This window comes from Erpetoichthys calabaricus, chromosome 7 (genome assembly GCF_900747795.2).
Source record: "Erpetoichthys calabaricus chromosome 7, fErpCal1.3, whole genome shotgun sequence".
NCBI classification, from domain to species: Eukaryota; Metazoa; Chordata; class Cladistia; order Polypteriformes; family Polypteridae; genus Erpetoichthys; species Erpetoichthys calabaricus.
The window spans coordinates 24947470-24974035 of NC_041400.2; the positions used below are offsets into that span (position 1 = coordinate 24947470).

General features: G+C 39.3%; 1 protein-coding gene across 1 annotated transcript in view; it reads right to left on the bottom strand.

The window, feature by feature from the left end:
* Window positions 1-10679, bottom strand: part of tln1 (talin 1) — a 173882-nt gene extending 163203 nt beyond the window's left edge. Inside the window, 1 exon segment of the mRNA XM_051930058.1 lies at window positions 10513-10679. The gene's annotated coding sequence lies outside the window, so the exon portion shown is untranslated.
* Between the last annotated feature and the right edge of the window lie 15887 nt (window positions 10680-26566).

The following is a 26566-nucleotide window of genomic DNA, read 5'->3' on the forward strand; positions in this document are numbered from 1 at the left end:
AGGGCACAAATAAGGAGCCTAAATCCTAATATATAATAACCGATGAAAATATGTGAGGAAAGATGATAGCAGGGAAAAAAAAACCCACAAACACATAAAATGTAATAGGCTTTGTTGACAAAAAAACATTTACTGTTAATGCAGATAAGGGTGCTTTAAAATTAGTACAAATGACACTTTACACAGCAAGAAACATTCATACCAAATATCAATAATATGCAACCATTTATGTACTCCAAAAAGCCAGCTATATCCATTGATTGAAACAAGATTCAGGTAAACGATAAAAAGTACTCCTATGAAATCATTAGCGTATTAAAAAAATATAGAATTTAACAATTACAACACCACCAATGGTGGTTATGCTGATTATACAGTATTTTAAAAGTTTACTTCTACTCAATAAATCAAGCACACACTATTGTTAGAATGTCTAACATTCTACATTCTGTTAATTACAAAGAAAAACTATTTATTGTAATAAGGAAATGCATGCAAATTTTTAGATTATTTCCATGACAGCACATCATGAGACCATCCACGTGATATACTTATCGTTCATAAACCTACATAGTCCAGTTGACAGCTGAGGTGGCCTTGTGCCTAACTAGCAGCAACTGGCATAAGGAAGGAACCCTCCTAGGACCATCACAGGGCCCACTCAAAACACACAATGGACAAACACTCCTACAGTATAACTCACAGTCTTCTGTGCAACAACATGACCACGGGGGTGGCCAGTAAATGTGCACTAAACAGGAAGGTCTGCTCTGTCCTGCAGGTCACTTTAGATCTCAGTGGAGAATAGCTGGGAGAAAGACACTTAATAAAACTGTGGTCATCATGGACAATGACAGCCACGTGCAGCACTATTTAGTCTAAACAAACTGAGGAGCACCTTCAACTAAAAAAAAAAATTAAATTATTACTACTGCGGACAGAACAATAAAAGGTTATTTTTACCAGCAGCTGTTACAATTTAATTTCATTGGCATACTACCGGGAAGGGTACAGAGCTGTTATTTGTAGTTTACATTGATCTGCACTTCCCCCGCAATATTCTGTGTCACGTGGATGCTACAGCAACCTTCTGCAATTTCCTTTATGATTAATAAGGGCTCGATCTACACCACAAGCAGAAATATTGCAAATATACATACTCAAGGTTTAGTGCCTGCCATGAACAGAACACTTAATCCAAAATGACTGGCAGCCAGAAGAATAAACCTCTGCCGGGCCACAAGTCCTTGAACAAAAACCGCGCCCTCCAGATACAGCATACGCCGTGGTCCACTCTTTGGATATACTAACAACACTACAGAGTCTGCAGGGGAAGTTCTCACATCAAAGCCCTTTTGCCCTGTCCTATTTTGTGTGTTCTGCAATTTCAATTTTGTATACATTTTACAAGGTATAACTGTCATGCCTTATAGTTTGTTTACTGTATGAAAATCATTGGTTCAACTGTAGTTTCCTATTAAATGTGGATGCACTGGATGAAAGACAGCTCTCAACAATTGAAAGCAATGTCTGGAAACTTGCAAGGCAACCTTTCAATAGGAGGAAAATGTAATGAATGCTTGTGGAAAATGCTGTCAAATTAATAACATTACCAACTGAAATTAAGATTTTCAGACATCTGTTTCTTTAAACTAAGTCAAAAATATGTACTGTTAAATTACAACTATATGCTATGTTTACTGTATAGTTCTTTTAGCAATGAAACATAACTGTAAGAACAATATAGAGCAAACCTGATAGTAACCGACAGTACAGACTAGAAGAGCCCATAACAATCAAACCACAAACAATTTTACAACATTCTATAGATATTTAACTTAATGTTGTGTAGCTTTCAGAAGCCATTTGGCAAGCTCAGCATTCACACAGCTGTGCTGCTAACTTTGGAAGATCAGCAGGTACTCTGACAGGTAAAATACGTTTCGCTCTGACATGCATGTTAGTTCAAAAATAGATGGCAAAATGTTCAATTAGCCAAACATAAACACAATTATTCCAACTTAAGCTCAATCAGAAACGGAGAGGGATTTATAAGCATTATAAAGGTCTGATGGTTTGACAAATTATATGACAGTTCTTGCTAAAAATAAAAATGAATCACTAAATATTAAACATTTCCAATGTTTGAACTCCTCCTTCATACACTTGAAATGATATTCTTAATAAAACAAGCAGTATAATATTATTGGAACATGACAACTTTTAAACCCTGCGTTTGCTCCTGGCTGGGGCGAGTTTTGTACGAATTTATACGTGCGGACTATATTCTCGTAGCTTTCTTCCTCAGATTTCAGTTCCCTTTAATTCATTTGATAGCAAGTATGTTAATTGTTAGTCATTTTAAATTATAAATATCCGTCCTTTGCAGGGCACACAAACCGACATCACCTCCATGGTGTCTATCTGACTTTATCGAAGACAGACCCCCAGCCACCTGTAAACCACAATCTGCTAAAGAAGGTTAATAAAATTTTTTTTAATAATTAACACTGTGTGTGTGTGTGTGTGTGTATAGATTACATACATACATAGATAGACAGACACAGTCATATGAAAAAGTTTGGGAACCCCTCTTAATTCTTTGGATTTTTGTTTATCATTGTCTGAGCTTTCAAAGTAGCAACTTCCTTTTAATATATGACATGCCTTATGGAAACAGTATTTCAGCAGTGAGATTAAATTTATTGGATTAACAGAAAATATGCAATATGCATCATAACAAAATTAGACAGGTGCATAAATTTGGGCACCCCAACAGAGATATTACATCAATACTTAGTTGAGCCTCCTTTTGCCAATATAACAGCCTCTAGACGCTGTCCTCCTATAGCCTTTGATGAGTGTCTGCATTCTGGATGGAGGCATTTTTGACCATTCTTCCATACAAAATCTCTCCAGTTCAGTTCAATTTGATGGCTGCCGAACATGGACAGCCTGCTTCAAATCATCCCATAGATTTTTGATGATATTCAAGTCAGGGGACTGTGACGGCCATTCCAGAACATTGTACTTCTCCCTCTGCATGAATGCTTTTGTAGATTTCGAATTGTACTTTGGGTCATTGTCTTGTTGGAATATCCAACCCCTGCATAACTTCAACTTTGTGACTGATGCTTGAATTTTATCCTGAAGAATTTGTTGATATTGTGTTGAATTCATCCGACCCTCGACTAACAAGGGCCCCAGTCCCAGAACTAGCCACACAGCATGATGAAACCTCCACCAAATTGGACAGTAGGTAGCAGGTGTTTTTCTTGGAATGTGGTGTTCTTCTTCCGCCATGCAAAACGCTTTTTGTTATGACCTAATAACTCAATTTTTGTCTCATCAGTCCAAAGCACTTTGTTCCAAAATGAATCTGACTTGTTTAAATGATCATTTGCATACAACAAGTGACTCTGTTTGTGGTATGAGTGCAGAAAGGGCTTCTTTCTCATCACCCTGCCATATACAGGGTAGATGTTCTTTGTGCAAATTGCGCTGAATTGTAGAATGATGTACAGATACACCATCAGCAGCAAAATGTTCTTGCAGGTCTTTGGAGGTGATCTGTGGGTTGTCTTTAACCATTCTCACAATCCTGCGCATATGCCGCTCCTGTATTTTTCTTGGCCTGCCAGACCTGCTGGGTTTAACAACAACTGTGCCTGTGGCCTTCCATTTCCTGATTCCATTCCTTACAGTTGAAACTGACAGTTTAAACCTCTGAGATAGCTTTTTGTAGCCTTCCCCTAAACCATGAGACTGAACAATCTTTGTTTTCAGATCTTTTGAAAGTTGCTTTGAGAATCCCATGCTGCCATTCTTCAGAGGAGAGTCAAAGGCAAGCACAACTTGTAATTGACCACCTTAAATACCTTTATATCTCATGATTGGACACCCCTGTCTATGAAGTTCAAGGCTTAACGAGCTAATCCAACCAATTTGGTGTTGCAAGTAATCAGCAGTGACAGGCATTGAAATCAGCAAAATTACAAGGGGACCCAAATTTGTGCACTGCCAGTTTTTCACATTTGATTTAATTTCATACAACTAAATACTGCTTCACTAAAAATCTTTGTTCAGAAAACACCCCAGTACTCAGATGTTCCTAGGAAATGAAAGACATACCACTGTTATCTTTTTGTTGAAAGGAGAGTAAACTATTATGCAGGCTATATGACTGTATGTATGTATTATTTATTTATATTATATATATATATATATATATATATATATATATATACATACACACATACATACATACACACACAACCACTGTATATTATATATCAGTTGTACTTTATCCTACTATTATTGTTCATTTTTATATATTTTACTATTTATATTATCCTAATATCATCTATCTTTATATATTTGATCTCTTGTCTGTCAGTTTATTATTTCACATGAATTCCTGTAAAATGTACCCATTAGTCCTCATGTGTCCCCTTTTAAAAAAAAAAAAAAAAAAAAAAATACTGACATATCTACAAAAAAAAGAAATATTTAAATGTTCCTATTGTTTGCTACTCTAATTTCTCAAACAGCATATGCAGAAACAAAAAATTTAAAAAGTCATTGGAAACAGTGGCCACTGTTTGGCTTCATTTCGGAGCTCAGGTACAAACAACACAATCTCCAGCAGTGAAGGCAGCAGGCCTAATTATCACTGCACAGAAGGTCATCGCAGTCTCAAAACAGCCGCACTTTCCACACATAAAGTGCACTTACAATTTAAAACACAATTCTTCACACCTAATTAGTTTATTTACTGCATAACCCATTTACTTGCAGGCAGCTCACCAAAATGTACTTTACCAGATTTTACCATTATCATTGTTTGCACATTAATTTCACTACATTTAGATAAAATATGTGCCTGCCTTAAATATTCACTAAAGGCAGGTTCTGCCCGATGATGCAGCTTACCAGGCGTATACTTCTCATGTTACAGGATATGACTTAATGTGCTGCTTACTGCAGGACTAGCCCAAGAATGGAGCAGCAATGAATGACCAAACATGCCTGCGTTCACAACAGGATTCATTTCAATCAAAAACAAAATGAAAATGCTCTGGTAGGGAATGCTCAGATTAATTCTGGTACAATATATGCCTACAACATTAAATTACTACAGGCACAAGATCATTTGAATTTTTTTTGTTAACTGGGCAGAATAACCACAAATAAAATCAACTTCCATTCACAAAAAACAAATTAAAAGTATACTCTAAATAAATACGATTTAACAATGCTGAACACCAGAATTTATTTTTCATAATTCATGTACCCTTAAAAGCTGGAAAGTCATTCTGCGATCTACGTCTGGGAAGGGAAGTATCAGCTGTGAACACATGACATGAACATACTGCTTTCTTCTCACAAAGTTTGCAAGTTTTTTCTTGCACAGCAGGAGTGCTTTAGCAGTTCTACCTCAGTTACTACTGGGGGTTATTTGATGATGCATGATCTCTCTTGCTTCCCTTAGAGTACCAACAGCAACAGACAGCATGCGGTTTTGTGAAGAAAGAAAAAAAAAAAGCAGCTCAGAGTTATTACTAAGCTTCTTCACATTCACAACATGTTAAGACAAGACAATACTTGATCCATCGATTTTTTATATTTCCTAATGATACTCATCTTGACTGAAGAATCTAAATTAACACAGTGTGACTGGGTGGGCTTTTGTATGTTTGTGTTTCCAAGAGAGATTGGTGTTCTAGTCTCACCACGACAGGCTCTAGTCTTTTGTGAGTAATGTTACAATTAAAGCATCAAAAAAAGGGGGATGAACAGATTAGAACTTTCAGGAGCTTTAAACTTGATACTAAAGTCTACTGACAACTTTCAATTTTCATTTCTGCAGCCATCTGTATTTTGGTTCATGGTTTTTGCTAATTACTGCTCAAACCGACTAACTTTGGCACTTAGACAATTAAAACCATTCAAACATTCGCTCCCATCTTTAGAAAGTTGAAACACTGCTGTTTCATTCACATACTACCCGTTATCTTTAGACCTTTAGGTAAACACCTCTCCTTAGACTTACTACTAGATATAGGGGACAGTTAACTACACGTCTTCCATCAGTTTAATAATCTGAAATAGCACGATTTTTAGTTTACATGTGTAGCTGCATTTACTGAGATTTTATAAGAAGGTGAAAATACAGCTACCAGAAAGGCATACTAGCAGTTAGTACTTGTTGCACATAAAAAGTGTCTGTGTAAAAGGTTTTAGTGAAATTCAAAGCAAAAAGTTCACACAAAAAATAAGGAAGAAAGTTGATAATACACACACAAAAAAGGAGAAAAACTTGTCTATGATTTTCCATTTAAGGCTTAAGTGTCTCTGTTACATTTCTTAAACTTTCTGTATGTTATCTCATACATTAAAACTACACTCACATAGCTGAACTCTAAAGTAGAGGTAATGTAACAATGCCCTTAATGTCTTTCTGTCTAACAGTTCATGTATCTAGCTGTCTAAATTTCTATTGTCCAAATACAGAAACACAGTTGAACATTAAGAACATTTCATTAACTTGTTAGCTTATTGGAGTATCTATGTGAAAGCTATATTCTATTCAAATTAAGCAAGAACTTACATGAATATATTATTAATATTAACTTAAAAGATTTGGCTCTTACAAAAGTTTAATATATTATTTATACATCTACTTTGTTCACCTTTTCTTCAAAGCTACTAGAAAAAAAAACTATTGTGCAATATTAAATTTCATATACCATTCTCAAACCCACTTAATTCAGTTTGGAGTTTCATTTTTTACCTTAAGTTACAAAGAAGCCTCCAAGTTACAGTTACACTGTCACCATAACGAATACAACTGGAGCACAAACATGTACATTAGTTTGCTCACACATTAAGTCAAATGTGTAGACCCACCAACCTTGAGAACCTCCATTAATATAGAGCTAAGCTGCCGCCAAAGTCCTGTTTGAAAATTGATAATAATGCGCTTTATTGACATGGCACCTTGTGCACCAAACAAACATGTAAACTGTTACTGGAACACTTCATTATTTACCTGTGAGGTAAGTAGTACAGCAACTACCTAATGCAAAAAGATGCTTAGCTCTCTTTGCTTGGTTAGAACTCATTCAGAGCTCAACAGTTCTTCCTGCACAAGGTAGCCCACTATAACAGGCTTGCCCTCCAGCAGAGGAGTTTCACGAGTTCCAACCACTGTTCTCACACAGCTTAGCCGGCCCACCTCTGCAGCAGAAGAATGTGCAGCTTCACCTGCTGAGCTAAATGTATATTCCACTGGTCTGTGAAGCTATGATCTTTTCCTCAGCCTGAGGTGCTGATTGCTCTGCTCTTGGGGAAGGTTTAACTCTAAACTTTAGCTTGCAAAAACCACAGTTGACACCTATGAACTACTTTCATTTTTGATATAGCAGTAGCCAATAACGAGATCTAGGCGAGATTTCTACCAATTAATAGAACTGGTGATAACATTGAGAGAATTGTTGGCTTTTATGTATTTTAAAACAAGCTGTACATGAAACAAAGAGTACACACGTAAGCTGTTACAGTGTGTGGTCTTGATGTTGCTGAGCAAACACATATCAAGGTAAAAATAAACTACAAAAGATACCAGAATAACATTTGTTAACAGAAATGATGTCCTATTTGTATTCAAACATGTTTCAAAACCATTAAGCAACAGAAAACAGCTGGTTTATTAAAATTTAAAAAAAAAAAAAAACTATGATAACACTGAGTTATGCTGCAACTGTTTTTGTCTGTTTTATTAATCCTTTTATTCATCTACACCCACCAAATATTTGTACAAGCAGCAGAAGCAAAACCTTTGTGTCATCAGGAACATGAAGTAACTTATACCCACTGTTTCCATTCTAAGCGCACCAAAGATTTATAAAGTTGCATAGGCCGTAATTAATATTAAAACACAACACTCTCACCCCCACTCAATCCAGTTCAGGGTTGCAAGGAGTCATAGCTCATCCCAGCAACACTACACACAAGGCATAAAACAGCCCAGGACAGGATGGCTGTTTGCTGCGGGGTCTAGCCATTAGCACATTGCCTGCTCACACAGGGCCAAATCAGAATCCCCAATCAACCTGACACATGCGTGTTTGGGGGAACCAGAGCTGAAAGAAGATCCATGCAGAGAACATGCATACACAACGGGAACAATGACCAGGCAGGAGTCAAACCTTGGAGACTGGACCAGTGAGGCAGCAGCACTAACAACTGTGAAGGCTCCCATTCCAAAACAAAAAAATGGCATGCATCAATTTAAAGTATCATAAATAATGTTAGCATTTTTCCTATGACACAACTTGTGCCGAATTCAGAGCGTGCTCATGTATGCATGACTGTTGGGGTGTGTGTGTGTGGGCGGCTAGCTGGTTGAGGTCACCAGAACTGTGACAGTGTCTGACTTTATCTTCTCTCTTACATTGGACCCCCACAGGTTTATTTTCTCCGCTGATGTTGCTGACTGGAGTTTTTTTTTTGTTTCTCTCCTCCACTGTCAACTGGCCATAGATCAACAATTAATTAATGGATGTTTATTGCTGGTTTCCATTTCTGTTAATCATTTTTAAACTACTTTGTTTTTCAGTATGTTTAAACAAATCTTTAAGTGTACTAATTCTGTGTGGAGTAATTTGTAAACTTTACACTTGCATTTTACCTGAGAACTTTACACAGCAAAATTCACTCAGTGAACAACGCTAAGCAATAATAAACTGAACAGAAATGTAATTCTAGAATCACAAGAGGTTAGTAAAGATGCACAGGGATTTAGGAAAAATTTTGAAGTGTGTGATTTTTTGTAATACATAATACGATATTTTTCATTCAATTGACCTAATAGAGAAACTGCCCTTGATAGGTACAACAGGCCACTAGAGTTCACATTCAACCATACACAACCGACTCCACAGGCCAAAACAGAGAAGCCACTTAATACATGGGGTCGCAAAAACTGCTGCAGTGTGTTTTTGAAAAGCTTTAAGATACAATTTTAAGAGCTATTGCTTCAAAATCCAATGTTACCTGGTTCGTAATCTGACAGTTTTCCTATTTCGAGCAGACAGCTATTAAATGTGTGTGTGCACAATTCTGCAAATGCTCAGAATATGAGTTTTCAAGTTGAAAGTGGGATGTTTTCAGATAAGATGAGGTTTTGAAATCTAAATTAGTAGGTGTGAAAACTGTCAATAATTGTATAAGATTCCTGTATCCATTATGGAATAGTCAACTACAAAATGTTATAGAAGGACAGTAAAATCCTGTTTGTTGTATATGCATTTTCACCGTTTTAAGCAGTTTCCTGTAAAAGCACTACACTTTTCATAGCACTCCCTGGAAACACAACGATTTCAACCCTGTGCTCCTTCCTCTTTTGGCAATGACTGCAAAACTTAAACCGTTGTGCGTTGCTAATTTATTCGTGATTTTAGAAAGTTAAAGTTGGAGCAGCTGAAAGAAGAAGAAGAAAGTCGGGTCTGTCTTGAACAAAACGTGGAGTACTGTGTTCGAAAACGCTGGGGAACGATGGAACTTTTTTAAATCGCCTTTCCCCACAAACGTCTCATTGGGTGCAGCATATCTTCATCACGCATCTATTTTCAGGTTCTGTTAACTGCTCGCTGGTTTTACAGGAAACAAGACCCCCTAATTCATAACGAGGGACAAGACAGGAAACCGCCGGCCGGGACGCCTGAGGCTCTGATCAAGTATTGATACAGCAGAAGGGGATCGTGCGCCGCCAGTGGCGGACTTGGGCGACTAATGCCAATCGTTTCCTGCAAGCAAAATACGAAAAGTTCAGATAGGGTTAAATTAAAAGCACTTTTCAAGTCAAGGTCGTTAGACTAAAATCAAATGAATGCAGAGAAAAAGTCAAGATTCCGGAGAGGATGCGCGCCATGAATGTGTCACGGCGAGTGTGCATACTGAAGTAATAAGGGCGGGGGTGGGTACAGTTAACATCAAGAGGTTCTTCGTCATCTTACAACTTTTACACATTTCAATGAATAGTTTTTTTTTGTCGTGGAGGGAAAGGTTCTATATAAAGGTCTGTCTATAAACCGATTCCGTGTTAATGACTACCCATAAAAGGTACCTGTAGTTTTCCGATCGAAACACTTTTAAAACTCCGCAGAAATTGCAGAGGCACGGCAGCTCACATCCGCTAACTGGTGTCTTTTCCTGTCTTCCGCAACGTCTCAACTCCCGTAGTCAACTTTTCAAGTTGCAGCTCGATGTTTTCAGAGCCACGCCGATTTTACGCCTGCCCGACGGGCGGTGGCGGTGGCTTCTGCTACTGCCTCGGCGTCCCACAAGTCGAGCGTGCGAGAGTGCAACTGGCTGAGGCGCTATGCGGTCCTCACGACTGACACGGCAGGAAAACTTGGACGCACAGCCCCTCCTGCGCAACTTTTAAAGCGTCAAAGAAGCCGCGGCGTTGAAACGTTTCAAAGGAGATAAAGTTCAGCATGTACCTACCGTTGTTTGGCTCTTCGTCTTGGTCCACTTCTGTTCTAAAAAATAATAAAATATCCGTTGTTGCCGATACACAAGTCCCGTTCTTTTTTTCCTTTCCCCAGCCTACGGTGATGTTAAACCGCTGGTAAATGTCACACACTGATTTCCACTCCCTTGCTGAACTCAGCACGCACTCGCCCCGCCCACATTGACGTCACATTCGCGAATAGCAAAACACTCCCTAATTTTGGACGCGCCACTCCTACTCTCGTTAAACCGACGTTGGGTGAATGTAGCTGCTGCAAGACCTTCCTGCAAGGGCCGAAAGTATTCAGTTACTCAACGCTCTATCCGACCGATCGTTAGTAGAAGCCACATAACTCGATTTAGGGTTGGGGGAGGGCGGGCCACAGCGTCCCAAATACTTTATTTATATAATGTAAATAAATAATTACAACTTGAAAGTTAGAGGCAACTTCAGACGGGGCCACTCAGAAATAACCTTTAAATTGTGTACTGTTAGACCAGTGCAGCTAACAAGATTACATGGCGTTAATATATATTTTTAAAAGGCCATAACATTATGCTTTTATCCATTTAATGAGTCTGTTCGTCGTTCGGCAAAAATCTGTAATCCATTGATTCATCCATGCTGGGCTAGCTAAGGTCTGCCAATCGGCCATTTTGCATGTCCTTGGATTGTCAGAGGAAGAAATAGTATGAACACGGGGGCACGTATACACTCGGGAAGGGAGCTCTGAGTTTTGTGAGGTAGAAAACAGTCTGAGAGGCGCCATTCTCACTCACACACTTTAACATCCATCAGTCTATGGTATAGCGGCGACCATACCATATTCTGTGGTACTTTTTAAAATCTAGGTATATATCTTTAATATAATGCATTTAATATCTGATTTACAGTATCGTTCCGTTCATACCCACCTGGCAATGAAATAGCTGTTCATATATGTCTACGCTGCTTTTATATATAGTACTTTTAAAATGTATCAATCACGTCACCTTTGGAGTGTCTTTCATATCTGTCTGTTTGTCCATATTGCACTATCTGTAATATCCTGTAGTACCTTTTATATCTAGTTACATGTCTTTCATGTAATGATGTGTTATAGAATAGACCCATTCATATCTATCTATCTCTGAAAGTTATGTATCTACATTGCTTTTATAGAGTCTATCATATGTCACCCTTTACAGTGTCTTTCATATCTATCTCTGCCTATCTATGCTATCAGTCAAACATTTGGGCACACCCAAAAATTTTTTATATTTTATAGAGACTGGTACTTTTTTTTATCAAGATACCATTAACTACTTTGATTTAAAAATAGTGGTGTTGCTAATGGCTATTACTGATTGAAATAAGTGATTTTTAATTTATTATTCACAGATGACTACAGAGCCCCATTTTCAGCAGCCATTCCTTTAGTGTCCTCATTGTGAATTTCCCCTTGGCATTAATAAAGTATCTATCTATCTATCTATCTATCTATCTATCTATCTATCTATCTATCTATCTATCTAGTCAACTCCCTTGACTTATCCTTAATTAGTCACTTTAAATGCTAATTGGTTATTAGAGAAACCTTTGTAATTGCATTAGCACCACAGAAACCTGTTATTGTGTTCACTATCTCTAGTTCTCAATCTCCGATTGAGATTTGAAGCCACACAGAGGTGGCATCACCAGAAACCATTCATCAGTAGACCTGATGTCAAAAACAATGATAGCACCTCAGCAGGGTCTCTACATACACAGGTGCTGACCCATGAACAGCTCTGTAAGGGAAACATGAAGCATATGAACATAATATCTGCTGCTGCGGGGAACCAACGCGGAGATCTGAAAAGATGAATGACATGTGCCCATCTCAGCTGGTTGAAATCCAGGCATGCTGTGGCATTTTGAATCACCTGCAGTGGCTTGGTGACGCATGGCGGCACTACTCCCAGCGGTGAGTTGCAGTAGCCCAGATGTGACAAGACCAAAGCCTGGACTAGGAGTTGTGCCACATACTCCCATTAGATATAGCCTGAGAGACTGTTACAAAATGGCCAGTGAAGGACAACTGGTCATCAATCACATCCCCAAGGTTGTGTCAGACTTGGCAGATATTAGAAATATTGAAATGAGCTGAACAAAAGATAGCATGCTAAACAGATAAATGAGCGGGGATAACAAGGAGGTCCATCTTTGCCAGGTTAAACTGGAGATTTTATTCTGATTCTGGTCTTATTGTCCTTTTAAATCACTATACACAATAGAATCGAGATCCAGATTCTGCCTGCAAAATGATGTTGGATCATCACTCTCTGTCTCTCTATGGTGCTCCTTCATCCAGACTGCAATATTAGTGAGACTTCCAGAGATTCTAATTGATACCGTGTGTTCCTCTAGAAGGAAAAATGGGTATGACAGCGTATCATCGGCATAGCAGTTATAATGGAAACCATGAGACAGAATGATAGGGTCTAGAGAGGAGTTTAATAAAGAGAAGAGGACAGCATCCAGCACCAATCCTTGGGGCACCCTTGACATCTCTCCTGGCTAGGACACAGAGTAGGATCTGCCCAAAACGTAAGACTCAAGCAACCACTGGGTAGTCCCAGTGATGCCAAAGACAGAGAGTGTGGCAAGGAGGATGTGATGGCTGACTATGTCAAAGGTAGAGGAGAGATGTAGAAAGCTAAGGTCAGGGCAGATGACATGTTGGTAACTCTAGGCAGCCGTACAGTGCTGACAACAGTGAGCAGAGCCTTCTTATTCCACTGGGCACTCTTGAAGCCTGACTGATTAGGATCAAACACTCTGTTCTGTAGAAGAAAAAATGGAACTTGGTTGGAGACCGCATGTTGAATTGTTTTGGATAGAAAGGAGAGGAGAGAGGTACTGAATACACATGTGAATAGTTAGTCACCCAGATATCCTCCTAGAGAACAGTAAATGTATTTATTTAATACATCTTTGTTTATCATCACACAGAAGAGTAGCAACCTCTTGCGTGTAACTAAGAATTTCACTGTACTGTGTGACAATGCAGCCACCTCTACCACTATAACCTTCAACTGGAAACAGAAAGCCTGACCTGAGTAACTTACTTTGAGGACTCGTTGTTGCCACCCAGTGGACAAGGGAGCTGCCAGGAGGGCACTGTCTGTTTCCCACCACACATGTCTCAATGTGACACCCTCAGAGAGTGTGACTTTGGTACATTCTTTGCATATCACTAGAGCAGCATTCCAAAAAGCATGGTGTGGCTCCATTCCTCCCTCCTGTGCATTTGCTGTTCCTTCTGCACCTGGCAAGGCCTTGCTGGCTGCGTAGCCTGTGACAGTATACTGTTTAATCTTGAGTTTTGTACTGTACACCTCATACATTAGTAATGTTTTCTCAAGCTGCATAACACAATTGCAATTTGATTCTGTATGTTATGTGATATACCACTGTGGTTGTGCGAGGTATTACACTGGATCCAGATGAATGTTGGGGCACCAACTGGAGGAGGAGGAGGAGGTTAGGAGCACACGCTGATACAGCGCATTGCTGCACCCACCCCATGACAAACCAATTCAGGATCCCAGATTAGGACCCGAGTGCAGCCATGCAACGGGTGACACCTCAGCACCACAATAGTTTCACTCCATCTGAGGTTTTTTTTATGGTGGCTGGAGTGCTAATTCTGCTACCAACCCCCAGGTTTTTCCTTGCAGGGTGGCCCTTTAATCAACAAAACAGAAATAAACTCAAACAGCGGTAGATGGCGATTATACTGTAAGTTAGATAAAGAGCCTTCTAGCAGACTTGCAATGCCTTTCGGGTCTGCAATGGTGCTCCGTCTCTGTCAAGCATCAGTCCACAATGAGATGCCACTTTCTGTGAGGACCTCGAACATACAGTCCTCTATCGAAAAGGGGAAGAGTCAGCTACCCTCATTGGGCATCTTTTCTGTGCTTTGGGAACAGAAAGAGACAGTACTGTTAGCGGCAGCACCCCCTGTTTTCCCATGAGGATGAGCCAGGAGGGAGATCTTCAAGCATGAATGTGCAACACCAATACAAAAATATAAACATAATTTTTCTTTTTGCTGTTATTGCTGAAAAAGTCCCACTCTAATTATATTACAGTATACAGTAGAAACGTACTGTCATTATTTTTGATGTTGTACTTTCAATTCAATCAAATTGTATTGTCATTAACAAATTTATGAAACACAAATTGATGGCTGTTGTCGCATCATTAAAAATAATACAGCGCCCCCGTAATGTTTGGGACACAGCAATGGCAGGTCTTTTAAAGCGGTCATATATCGTACTTTGTTGCATGTCCCTCGCATGCAGTGACTGCTTGAAGTCTGCAATTCATAGACATCTTCTGTAGTGATGCTCTGCCAAGCCTCTAATGCAGCCATCTTCAGCTCCTGCTTGTTTCAGAGGCTTCTCCCCTTAAGTGTTCTGTTCAGTATATGGAAGGCCTGCTCAGTTGGATTTAAATTGAGTGACTGGCTTGGCCATTCAGGAATGTTCCCTTTTCTTGGCTTGAAAAACTCCTGTGTTGCGTCAGCAGTAGTTTTGGATCATTATTTTGTTGTAGGATGAAGTGTCATCCAATGGGTTACTGGAACTTGTGAAGATCAGATGTTTCTATACACTTCAGAATTCATTTTGCCGCTTCCATCAGCAGTCCCGTCATCGATAAAGATAAGTGTGCCAGTATCTGTGGCAGCCATAACACCCCCAGCACCATGTTTAACAGATCAGGTGGTCTGCTTCGGATCTTGGGCAATTTCTTTTGTCCTCCACACTTTGCTCTTGCCATCATTCTGATGGAGGTTCATCTTTGCTTCATCTGCCCACAAGACCTTTTTCCAGAATTCTGCAGGCTCTTTTCAGTAACTGTAATCTGGCCATCCTCCTTTTTGGGGCCAACTATTGGATGGCATTGTATAGTATAGCCTCTGTATTTCTGTTCATCAAGTCTTCTGCTGATAGTCGTCTCTGACACATCCACCTCTGCCTCCTGAAAAGTGTTTCTGATCTGCTGGACAGGCGTTTGGGGCTTTTTCTTTACCATAGTGAGGATTCTTCTGTCATCAGCAGTGGAGGTCCTCCTTGGCCTACCAGTCCCCTTGTGATTACTGAGCCCACCCGTGTGTTCTTTCTTCTTAATGATATTCCAGTCAGCTGATTTAGGTCATCCTAAGACTTTACTGATGTCTCTAATGGTTTTATTCTTGTTTTCCATCCTCATAATGGCTTCTTTGATTTTCATTGTCCTCATATTGAACAAAGGCAACTGCAGACTCCACAGGGTAGAAGCAAGCCGAGGTATCTTATGAAGCCATTAAACCCACCTGAGGAGTCACAAACACCTGTGACGCTAATTGCCCCAAACATTATGAAATAAGGGGATGGTGTAGAAAAAGTGTCATCTCTACACTGTGTGACCAAAATGTGTGCAAAGGCTCTTAAATGAAAGTTTGCAATGTGCACTTTAATCTCATCTGAATGGTTTGATTTGCAATTGTAAATTTGGAGGAGAAGGTTAAAATCAAGGAAAAAAAGAGTCTCTGTCCCAAACATTACGAGGCACTATACATTTATTTCTTTTAAATACTAGGGGGCCCTGCTCACTTTGTTTGCCAACCCCTGTCCCCCCTGCCAGCGCTACATGCCATTGTAAAGAGGGGGGCTGAACCCACACCAAGGATACGCGGTTGCTCCTCCGAAACCCCTCTTAAACGGTGATACATTTGGAAACAAGTAACAGTTGTTTTTTTTTTTACCTCCTCTATGCTCGATCAGCAGCTGGCTTGCTGCGGCTGCCATGCCACATGATCTGCATTTCGTACGGCGCTTCAAACACTTAAAAGCCTGTACAGCACCTGAATATTCGATCTCTTTTCACTGTTCCGTTATTTCACCAAGTAATATTTTCCATTTGTTTGCACTAATGCGATCTTTACTCTTAATTTTTGAGACTTTTGAACTTTCCTACTTCCATTATCTCTAACCTGCTCTGCATGTGTATCACGGGACTTGCTTCCAAAGGTTGTAAGTATGACATTACTTGTCCATCTCGCAGGGAAGTGAGAGAGTCTCTCTGACTCTGTCTGTCTTCAAAAGATCACGTCTTGTCGCAGGAAAAAAGTCTCTTATCGTCACAAGATTTTTTTTTATAATAGAGAGACATATTTTTTTCATCCAGTGTGTTGTACTTCATTCCAGCATTTCAGTCTGTAAGTGATAATCCTGCTTGAAGTGGGAAAATGACACCGAGTTTCTTTAAATGAACATCTGCAGATGAGAACCCAGACCTCACTTTAATTAAGAACTTATAAGCCATACATTTAGCAGAAGGTGAGCTTGGAGCACCGTCCATCAGCCTGGTATTCTCACATCTCATGCCAGAAGGAGACACAATGCCAATTAACATCTTACCTGTGATTGGTGAGTCACTTTCAAATGTTTAACCCATATGCTGAATGTCCATTTTTATGGCAATACTATTTGATCTTAGCCCACCTGAAGATCACTTTAACTAATGTTGTATAAGAGTAAGTCAAGATTTTAATTTTAGTTTTCATCTGATTGTATATATATATATTTTTGTATGTTATGAATGATATTTTATAAATAGTGATTGACTGATGGCTGTACAAGAAGGGGTTATATTTGGAGCCTACTAAATACTAAATGCATGGCCAAAAGGCCGATCAGGCTGCAGTCTTTATGAGACGCAATTTTAATGGAGCTCAGGTAGAAATCTGCAGGGCATCTCACATGCTGGTCTTTCTCTACTACAGCCAGGGAGCCAATGAAAGAACACAGCAACCCTGCTTTCTTTCTGTCTTGTGCTTCACGCCTTTCAGAACCCAAAAGATCTGCAACATGGTGTTTTTACTCTGATTACCTACACCGAAGACAGCACTTGTGTCATCCAGGTGCAGATCTCTTCACATCTTTGCCATTACATTGGGCTTCCTTTTAGATCTCCAATCCTGTTCACATCTCCATTGTGATTATTTCTTCCCTGCATACAAATTATGTTTACATGTCTGTCCATCCCACCACCCAGCCATTTCCAAACCTGCTTATTCCCAATCTGAAGATTGCGGTGAGTCGGGGAGCCTACTGCAGCAACATTCAGCCAAAGAGAGGAATACTGTGCCAGGTAACCACAGAACGCTAACTAATATTAGCTCGAGTCTTCTATTAACCCAATACGCCGATCTCTGGGATGTGGCAGACAGCGAGAACATTCTGAGACAGGCAGATCATATAAAGTCTACACAGAAAGTGACATGAAACACATAGAGCTGTAAAGCAGCAGCACCAGATATAACCATACCACACGCCGTACAATTCCTTTAAAATACAATTACTGTTTTATCAACTTTAACAGCGTAACTGGCAATTTGCAAAGCATTGCTAGATTAGTTTAGAAGTTATTATTAAAAATGAAAGCGATGGAAACAAACAACACATTACGAATAGGGGTTTAGCCGCTTAATTCAGCCATATGTACTGTAATAAACCAAACAAGGATAAAATGTGGTCATTAATTTATCTTCTGGTTGTGAAATTTACATTTTTTTTCTGATGGCTATTTATTCTGTTTTTGTATCAGTTTACTTTTTTAAAGATTGGAAGTCTCTTTTCCATATTCCTATCTTTTGTTTTAGAACTTTCATTTTTCCCCTGTGGGTCGGATGCACAGATCTCAAGATGAAGGTCTTTCATCAGAAGTAAAAACATTTAGGAAGACTGTGAGAAGAGCGTCAAGGACCACTCGAGCGTATTGCTCTTGCCAGATGAACTGAACATGAGAAGCAGGGTTGGGATTCAGGGTACCGTTTTGGCTGAGTGATCAGCACAGGCACCATGACATGTAAAAGCACAACCAGGACTGGACTTTGTCTAATTGAGTGTGCAGAGCCCGGAACGAGTGTTCAGCCCCTTTTTACTGTGACGCAGCACTGAATCAAGGTGGATTTAATTTGGCTTTTTTGGCATTGACCACCACAAAAAGACTTGCTAATGTCAAAGTGACAACAGATTTCTGCAAAGTGTTCTAAATTAATTACAAATATAAAAACAAAATAATTGATCTCATAAGTATTCATCCCCTCAAGTCAGTATTTAGCAGATGCATCTTTGACAGCAATGACAACCATGAGCTGATTTTTTATATATTTGCAAACGTTTCTTAAAGCACATTTTCACTTTGTCATTATGGGTTATTGAGTGTAGATGAATGTGCAAAATGTCATATTTATCCATTTAAAATTACTAGGGGGCTTTACCCCCCGCTTGCTTTGCTCGCCAACCCCCCCGCCTGCACTACGCGCCAGCAACTTCGCATCTCTGCCACTCGTGTGTGTGGATTTCACTTTCACCAAACAACAAAACTTTTAATTCTCGTGAATAGGCCTCTTCATTGTGAAGAAACACTATTTTTCCCTGATGGGAACACGAAAAATCGACAATCTACAAGTCTCCAACTTAAAGTTTACTTCTGTTATATCACCGATGTCCATATATTCAATCTCTTTTCGCTTTTACCTTTTTGTCAATATTGCATTGAATTTTGATTCCTTGTTTGGAATTACATTGTGACAGCACAACGTATAACTGCCCGAGAGTGAATATCGTTTCTTTCTCTCTGTACAAACTGTGTCTGAAAATAGCAATCACACAAATGTGAAATGATTGAACTGTGTGCGTAGTTGTAAATGTTTTAGGACTTTTCCAAATCTCTTTGCATAAAGTCTTGTCTCGTGGGGCTTGAAATTTTCTCTTGCAAGAATTCACTTTTACCAAACAACAAATCTTTTAATTCTCGCGGATACGCCTCTTCATTGGGAAGAAACACTACTTTACCCTGATGGCAACAAAATTAGACGATTTACTAGTCTCAGACTTAAAGTTTAAATCTGATATTCCATCTCTTCCATCTCTTTTTGCTGTTCCATTATTTTGCCGAGTAATAATTTCCATGTGTTTGCGCAAATGACATCTTTACAGTCATTTTTTTGAGACTTTCGAATTTTAGTACTTTCATTATCTCTAACCTGCTCTGCATGTTTATCATGCCAACATTTTTGAATTCTTTACGGTGTTCTACTTTGTCATCTACTCTTTGTCTTTTATTTCCGCCCTCGGGCGTGGTTAAATCTATTGGCACAAAGTCTCATCTCGTGGGATGTGAAAGTGTCTCTCTGAGAAAGTCACGTCTTGTCTGTCTTCCCAAGATTTTTTTATTATAACAGAGAGAAATTTACAACACAAGAAAGAGTGCAGAAAGTGAAGGGGTCTGAGTACTTTCTGAATCCGCATTAATATCAACAAGTTTTAAAAGACAAAAAATTTTACATGTAATCTTAACACTCTACTTTACTTTGATAGCATATTTTTGCTATCATTTTACATATGCCATTTTTTCAAGCACTTTCTATCTGGAAAAATGGTTAGCACTACTGCTGCCTCATGAATATGGCTTTCTGATTTCAAGATCTTTTTCAAATTCCTCTCATATCCTGAATATTTACAAATTAGGTTAACTGGTGAGTCACAATTGGCCCAGTGAGGATACAATAGACTGGTGCCCTGTCCACAGTTAGTTCCTATGTTGCTGGGATAATCTCTAGTCCCCTGCACCCCGAAATTACATTACACAAGTCTGAGAGTATTATGTTACCATATGTGCCAGTAATGCCATGGTGGCCTCCAAGGTAAGTGAGGCTGCCCCACAGCTCCAGAGTCCTGGGTTTTAATTCCAGCTCGTGTAGAGTCTGAATGTTCTCCCCATCTCTGTGTGAATTTTTCTGTGGCTACTCGAGCTTTCCTCAGACATCCTAATTACGGTACATAATATAACATTCTCAGATTTGCTTGACCCCCTTCAGGATTTTTTGGGGGCCTTAGACTATCCTGCATGAAGTGCAGGAAACAACTCTGTACAGGGTACTAGTCTGCCAAATTTCTTAGGCAGAATCCCCAATCAGTTATACAGGGGTCAATTAAATTAACAAATCCTATCTTTGGAGACGTGGAAAGAAAATTGGAGAAACAGACACTGACAGAACATTCAAAGTCCACAGGCTACATCAAGCCCATGGATTCAAACTCAGGAGGACCCTGAACTTGTAAGGCAGAAGCACAGCACGGCCATGCCACCGCTAACTGGAGACCCCACATTGGCGCAGTGTGGCTGTGTGCAAAAGTAGCAGCGTGTTCTTACCAAAGTTTGCTGCTGAGATACCCAGTGTTTTCAAAACTGGATCAAGTTGGTTTGAAAATGGATGTACTGTATGTATTTGCTGGAATATGGACAGAACTGTACTCTACTGTAGCAGACTAAACTTTAAAAGAACTTAATTTTTATAAACCTACGTTTTCTTAGTGCAGTGGTTTGCTTCTGCTACATCAACAATACAGCAACAAAATTCATCATTCGAAAGTTAATTCACACACATTTACTCGATTAACCTTAAACTCTTGGTGAAGTGTAATATTTTCCAAAATCTCTGTAACAACTTACTCCATAATATTTACTTTATTACGAAGCAATGCAAACGTAGAGTAACAGAGCAGTGTTTGCCAACTGAACTGCCGCTAAAGGCGGTTAGAGGATAAATGAAGATTGACAGCACCCCTTACGTGCCTGTGATTGGTGGATGAAAAAAATGATTGGCATCTGCCCTTCCCACATTCCAATGGTTGTGTCTCTGCAGGCACAAATTGCGCGCTCCATGGGCGCTGTCACTATCAGCGGAAGAAGGGGGAAGTCAGAGCCGATATGGTAATGAAGTCATGAATCATAATGCTGCATACGCCCATTTGACAACATTTAAGGCGGGTTAGCTGCGCAGTAGCGTCTGCGCGTTCATCGGTTTGGTTTTGCTTTAGCTGCTCAATACCGAATTGGTATTCGCTGGAGAAAGTGACCATCGAAAGGAAACCGCGGACAATAAAGTAAGAAACAACGAAGGGGAGGACTGTACAGTAAAAATAACAAAAAACCCCGCAAACTACCACTCCTTTAAGTAGTGTATTCTTACATGATATAATTACATATACTGTAATTCACACTTTATTATTGCAAGTGTGTATCTGATATTTCTGGTGTCTAAGTTTTAGTTTATGGCAAAATTTAACTATTATGTTGTTTATTATTGCAGTTATTTTGTGTTATAATATGCATTGTACAAATACTCGTTGATTGTACAGTTAAAGCAAAAAGCGTGTTCGCAGCTTTGTTTATATAGTGAAAACTTGAAAAATTACCTTAATTATCTTTTCACAAATTTTTTCTTTAATGTTCCATCTACTTTTAGTAAAATTTTTCTTCTAAGTCATGAACACAGTACATTTTAAATTATCATTGATACAGTTGGGTTGATCGGCATTCACTGTAAAAGCAGACGTTCATGCGCAAGTTGTGAAAAGTTGGACGAAATTGCTGTTTACCATTATGTTTCGTTTTGTGCGTATGGTATTAACTATCAGTTTGAGCTTGTTGCAGTTTATTTCATGAAAACAGTTTGTGTGAAATTAGATTGGGGATTTTTTTGTTTACACGATTCCTTACAAAGCAAAACGATTAGTTGTCTTCCTTGATACATTGTGCCGTGCAGATGTCGCGAGTCATATTCTGTGCATCTGACGCTGCACCTTCACACGGCTGGGACGGATCAGTCCCCATCTTATGTAGACTCTTTCACCTATCGTTTATTTTTCTTATTTCACACTTTGTGGCTTCCGTAATTGTCTTGACGGTGTTTTTTTCCTCTACACTCTGACACCTTTATCTTTTAAAGCGTTTATTCTGAGCGATCCCTTTAGAGAGAACCATTCAAATGAAGGTTTCAGAAGGAACTTTTATTTACAGTATTCAGATCAATAACAACCTCCATAAATAACCATGACTGAGTGATAACAGGTTTACCAATATCAATGGATTCCTGATTGTTAAGGTTTTCTTGATCTGTTACTATCCTGGTAGTTTGCCTACTATACATTAAAGATTCCCATTTTGTCCACATATCTGGAACTTTTTCCTTACCCAGAATGAAATGGTCCTTTCTCAAGCAATGGCTATGTGAAGAACCTTACCACCAAGTAAAGTGATGATGATAAAGAATCATTATTTTTTTTAAGAGTGTAGAGCAATTTGTACTCATCAAATACTTACTTTATCAAATTTATCATGGCTGGAATCAATAGCATATCTGAGACTACGCAACTTCGGAGGCTCTCCATACAGTTCCATTCTGATTTTATTGTCCCTTACTCACACACAAAGCACTATACACAACAGGATCAAGACTCTGATTCTACCTGCAAAGTGTTGTCGGGTCATATCACCTTCTCTCTCTGGCAGCTTTTTAGGTTTGGAGTGATGGATTAGGATGGATGGGTGGATGGATTAGGTGAGTAAGTTCCAGGGAGCATAGCTTGTCAAACCCCAGAAACAAAATATTAAAGACATTTCTAATTGTTTGGAAATAAAATAGAACTGAATTAATGAATCCCCTTTGACTGCTACATTTGGAATTCTACCCTTCCCAAGTCCCCAGCTAGCATATTTCCTTTGCTGTTTTGTGTTATCTTTACTGAGGGACACCATCAGAACCCTAAAGAGCTGAGGCAGTTGTTAGGGATAATGCTTATAAACAGGTACATTTATTGTCAGTATATCTTACGGTACCCCAAAAAGTATTTTTCTGGTCCCACTGGTGTACAGACAAATAATGCAGTGACAATACAGAATAGGGTACAACGACATATGCTATTAAACAAAGCAAAGATGATAAAAAATATTAATAAATATAGAAAAATATTACTCTGACATAATAAAAATGTCAGTCAGTCAGTCATTTTCCAACCCGCTATATTCTAACACAGGGTCATGGGGGTCTGCTGGAGCCAATCCTAGCCAGCACAGGGCGCAAGGCAGGAAACAAATCCCGTGCAGGGCGCCAGCCCACCGCAGGGCACACACACACCCACACACCAAGCACACACAAGGGACAATTTAGGATTGCCAATGCACCTAACCTGCACGTCTTTGGACTGTGGGAGGAAAACGGAGCACCCAGAGGAAACTCACGCAGACACAGGGAGGACATGCAAACTCCACGCAGGGAGGACCCGGGAAATGAACCCGGGTCTCCTTATGAACTGGAGAATGGTCAGTGCTGTCAGATGACTGTATACGAGTTTAAAATCTAATAACCCAAAGATATTATTTTTAAAATGTTTTATTCTCTCTCTTCAAGCATCTCCTGTCCTGTCTGGACTGGCCCTGGTGTTGAAATCGATTATTTTAACTAATTCTGGCTTTGAATTCTGCCACATTGCAGCTGCCGTGCCAACCTATGATGCAGACAGTCAGTATGCTCTATGAACATCTATAGTGCTGAACAATTTACAGTGGATCTGGGGGTCTAGTTGATTTGCACAAAAAGTGAAGGTCCTGTTGATCCTTCTTAACAAGACAGGTGTTATTGATGGACCATAAGAAATCCTCAGTGAAGCGGAACCCGGAGAACTTTAAGCTACATGGCCTTTCCACAATGACAGGAGGAGCAAGGTGATCCCACTATCAGCTCTTTGTTTAGCTAATCTCTGGGACAGATTATTCTTTACCACACCATTCAGTAAGACGTTTATCCACATCCCTCTTGTCTGTCTTTTCATTATTGACTCTTAGATTTAGCAATATTTTCTCATCAGCAGTCTTAGATAGAGAAGCCACCCAGCAACAATTGATGTAAAAGTGCAAAGATAGCATATGATTGCATTACTTGGCAGACTGAAAATAGTTCCGTTCATATTTGCTCTCATCGTAATTCTCCTCCAATTGCGCTTTGGAATCCCACTCAACATCTCCACCCTGCTCCAAACACACACTCACCAGTGGCATGCATACTGCTACACAGATGGTGACATCACTCATGTAGGCACAGATGTGAGGACAACAAGCTGTTCCTTTCAGAATTGTACTTAAAAACTGTGAGGCCTCACACACTGACCTTTATATACTGTGTATATATATATATATATATATATATATATATATATATATATATATATATATATATATATATATATATATACAGGTGCTGGTCATAAAATTAGAATATCATGACAAAGTTGATTTATTTCAGTAATTCCATTCAAAAAGTGAAACTTGTATATTAGATTCATTCATTACACACAGACTGATGTATTTCAAATGTTTATTTCTTTTAATTTTGATGATTATAACTGACAGCTAATGAAAGTCTCAAATTCAGTATCTCTGAAAATTAGAATATTGTGAAAAGGTTCAATATTGAAGACACCTGGTGCCACACTCTAATCAGCTAATTAACTCAAAACACCTGCAAAAGCCTTTAAATGGTCTCTCAGTCTCGTTCTGTAGGCTACACAATCATGGGGAAGACTGCTGACTTGACAGTTGTCCAAAAGACGACCATTGACACCTTGTACAAGGAGGGCAAGACACAAAAGGTCATTGCTAAAGAGGCTGGCTGTTCACAGAGCTCTGTGTCCAAGCACATTAATAGAGAGGCGAAGGGAAGGACAAGATGTGGTAGAAAAAAGTGTACAAGCAATAGGGATAACCGCACCCTGGAGAGGATTGTGAAACAAAACCCATTCAAAAATGTGGGGGAGATTCACAAAGAGTGGACTTCAGCTGGAGTCAGTGCTTCAAGAACCACCACGCACAGACGTATGCAAGACATGGGTTTCAGCTGTCGCATTCCTTGTGTCAAGCCACTCTTGAACAAGAGACAGCGTCAGAAGCGTCTCGCCTTTGGACTGCTGCTGAGTGGTCAAAGGTTATGTTCTCTGATGAAAGTAAATTTTGCATTTCCTTTGGAAATCAAGGTCCCAGAGTCTGGAGGAACAGAGGAGAGGCACAGAATCCATGTATCCATGTTGCGTGAGGTCCAGTGTAAAGTTTCCACAGTCAGTGATAGTTTGGGGTGCCATGTCATCTGCTGGTGTTGGTCCATTGTGTTTTCTGAGGTCCAAGGTCAACGCGGCCGTCTGCCAGGAAGTTTTAGAGCACTTCATGCTTCCTGGTGCTGACAAACTTTATGGAGATGCACATTTCATTTTCCAACAGGACCTGGCACCTGCACACAGTGCCAAAGCTACCAGTACCTGGTTTAAGGACCATGGTATCCCTGTTCTTGATTGGCCAGCAAACTCGTCTGACCTTAACCCCATAGAAAATCTATGGGGTATTGTGAAGAGGAAGATGCAATACGCCAGACCCAGCAATTCAGAAGAGCTGAGGGCCACTATCAGAGCAACATGGGCTCTCATAACACCTGAGCAGTGCCACAGACTGATCGACTCCATGCCACGCCGCATTGCTGCAGTAATCCAGGCCAAAGGAGCCCCAACTAAATATTGAGTGCTGTACATGCTCATACTTTTCATGTTCATAACTTTCAGTTGGCCAACATTTCTAAAAATCCTTTTTTTGCATTGGTCTTAATTGATATTCTAATTTTCCGAGATACTGAATTTGGAACTTTCATTAGTTGTCAGTTATAATCATCAACATTAAAAGAAATAAACATCTGAAATACATTAGCCTGTGTGTAATGAATGAATCTAATATACAAGTTTCACTTTTTGAATGGAATTACTGAAATAAATCAACTTTGTCATGATATTCTAATTTTATGACCAGCACCTATATATATATATATACACACACACTACCAGTCAAAATTCTGAATACATACAGAAATGTTCATGTTTTTTGCTAAAAAGCAATATATTATTTTTATCAAAATACCACAAAAACAGATTTAAAAATACATCCAAGAGATTATTAGTGTTTCTAATGTCTATTACTGCTTGAAATGACCAATTTTTAATTTACAGTTCACAGATGACTGCAAACCCCCATTTCAGCAGCCCCATTTCTTGAGTGTGCTAATGGTCAACTCTCTTAGCTTATCGTTAATTAGTTGTTTTAAATGCTAACTGGTTATTAGTGAAACATTTGTAATTAGCACCACTAAAACCT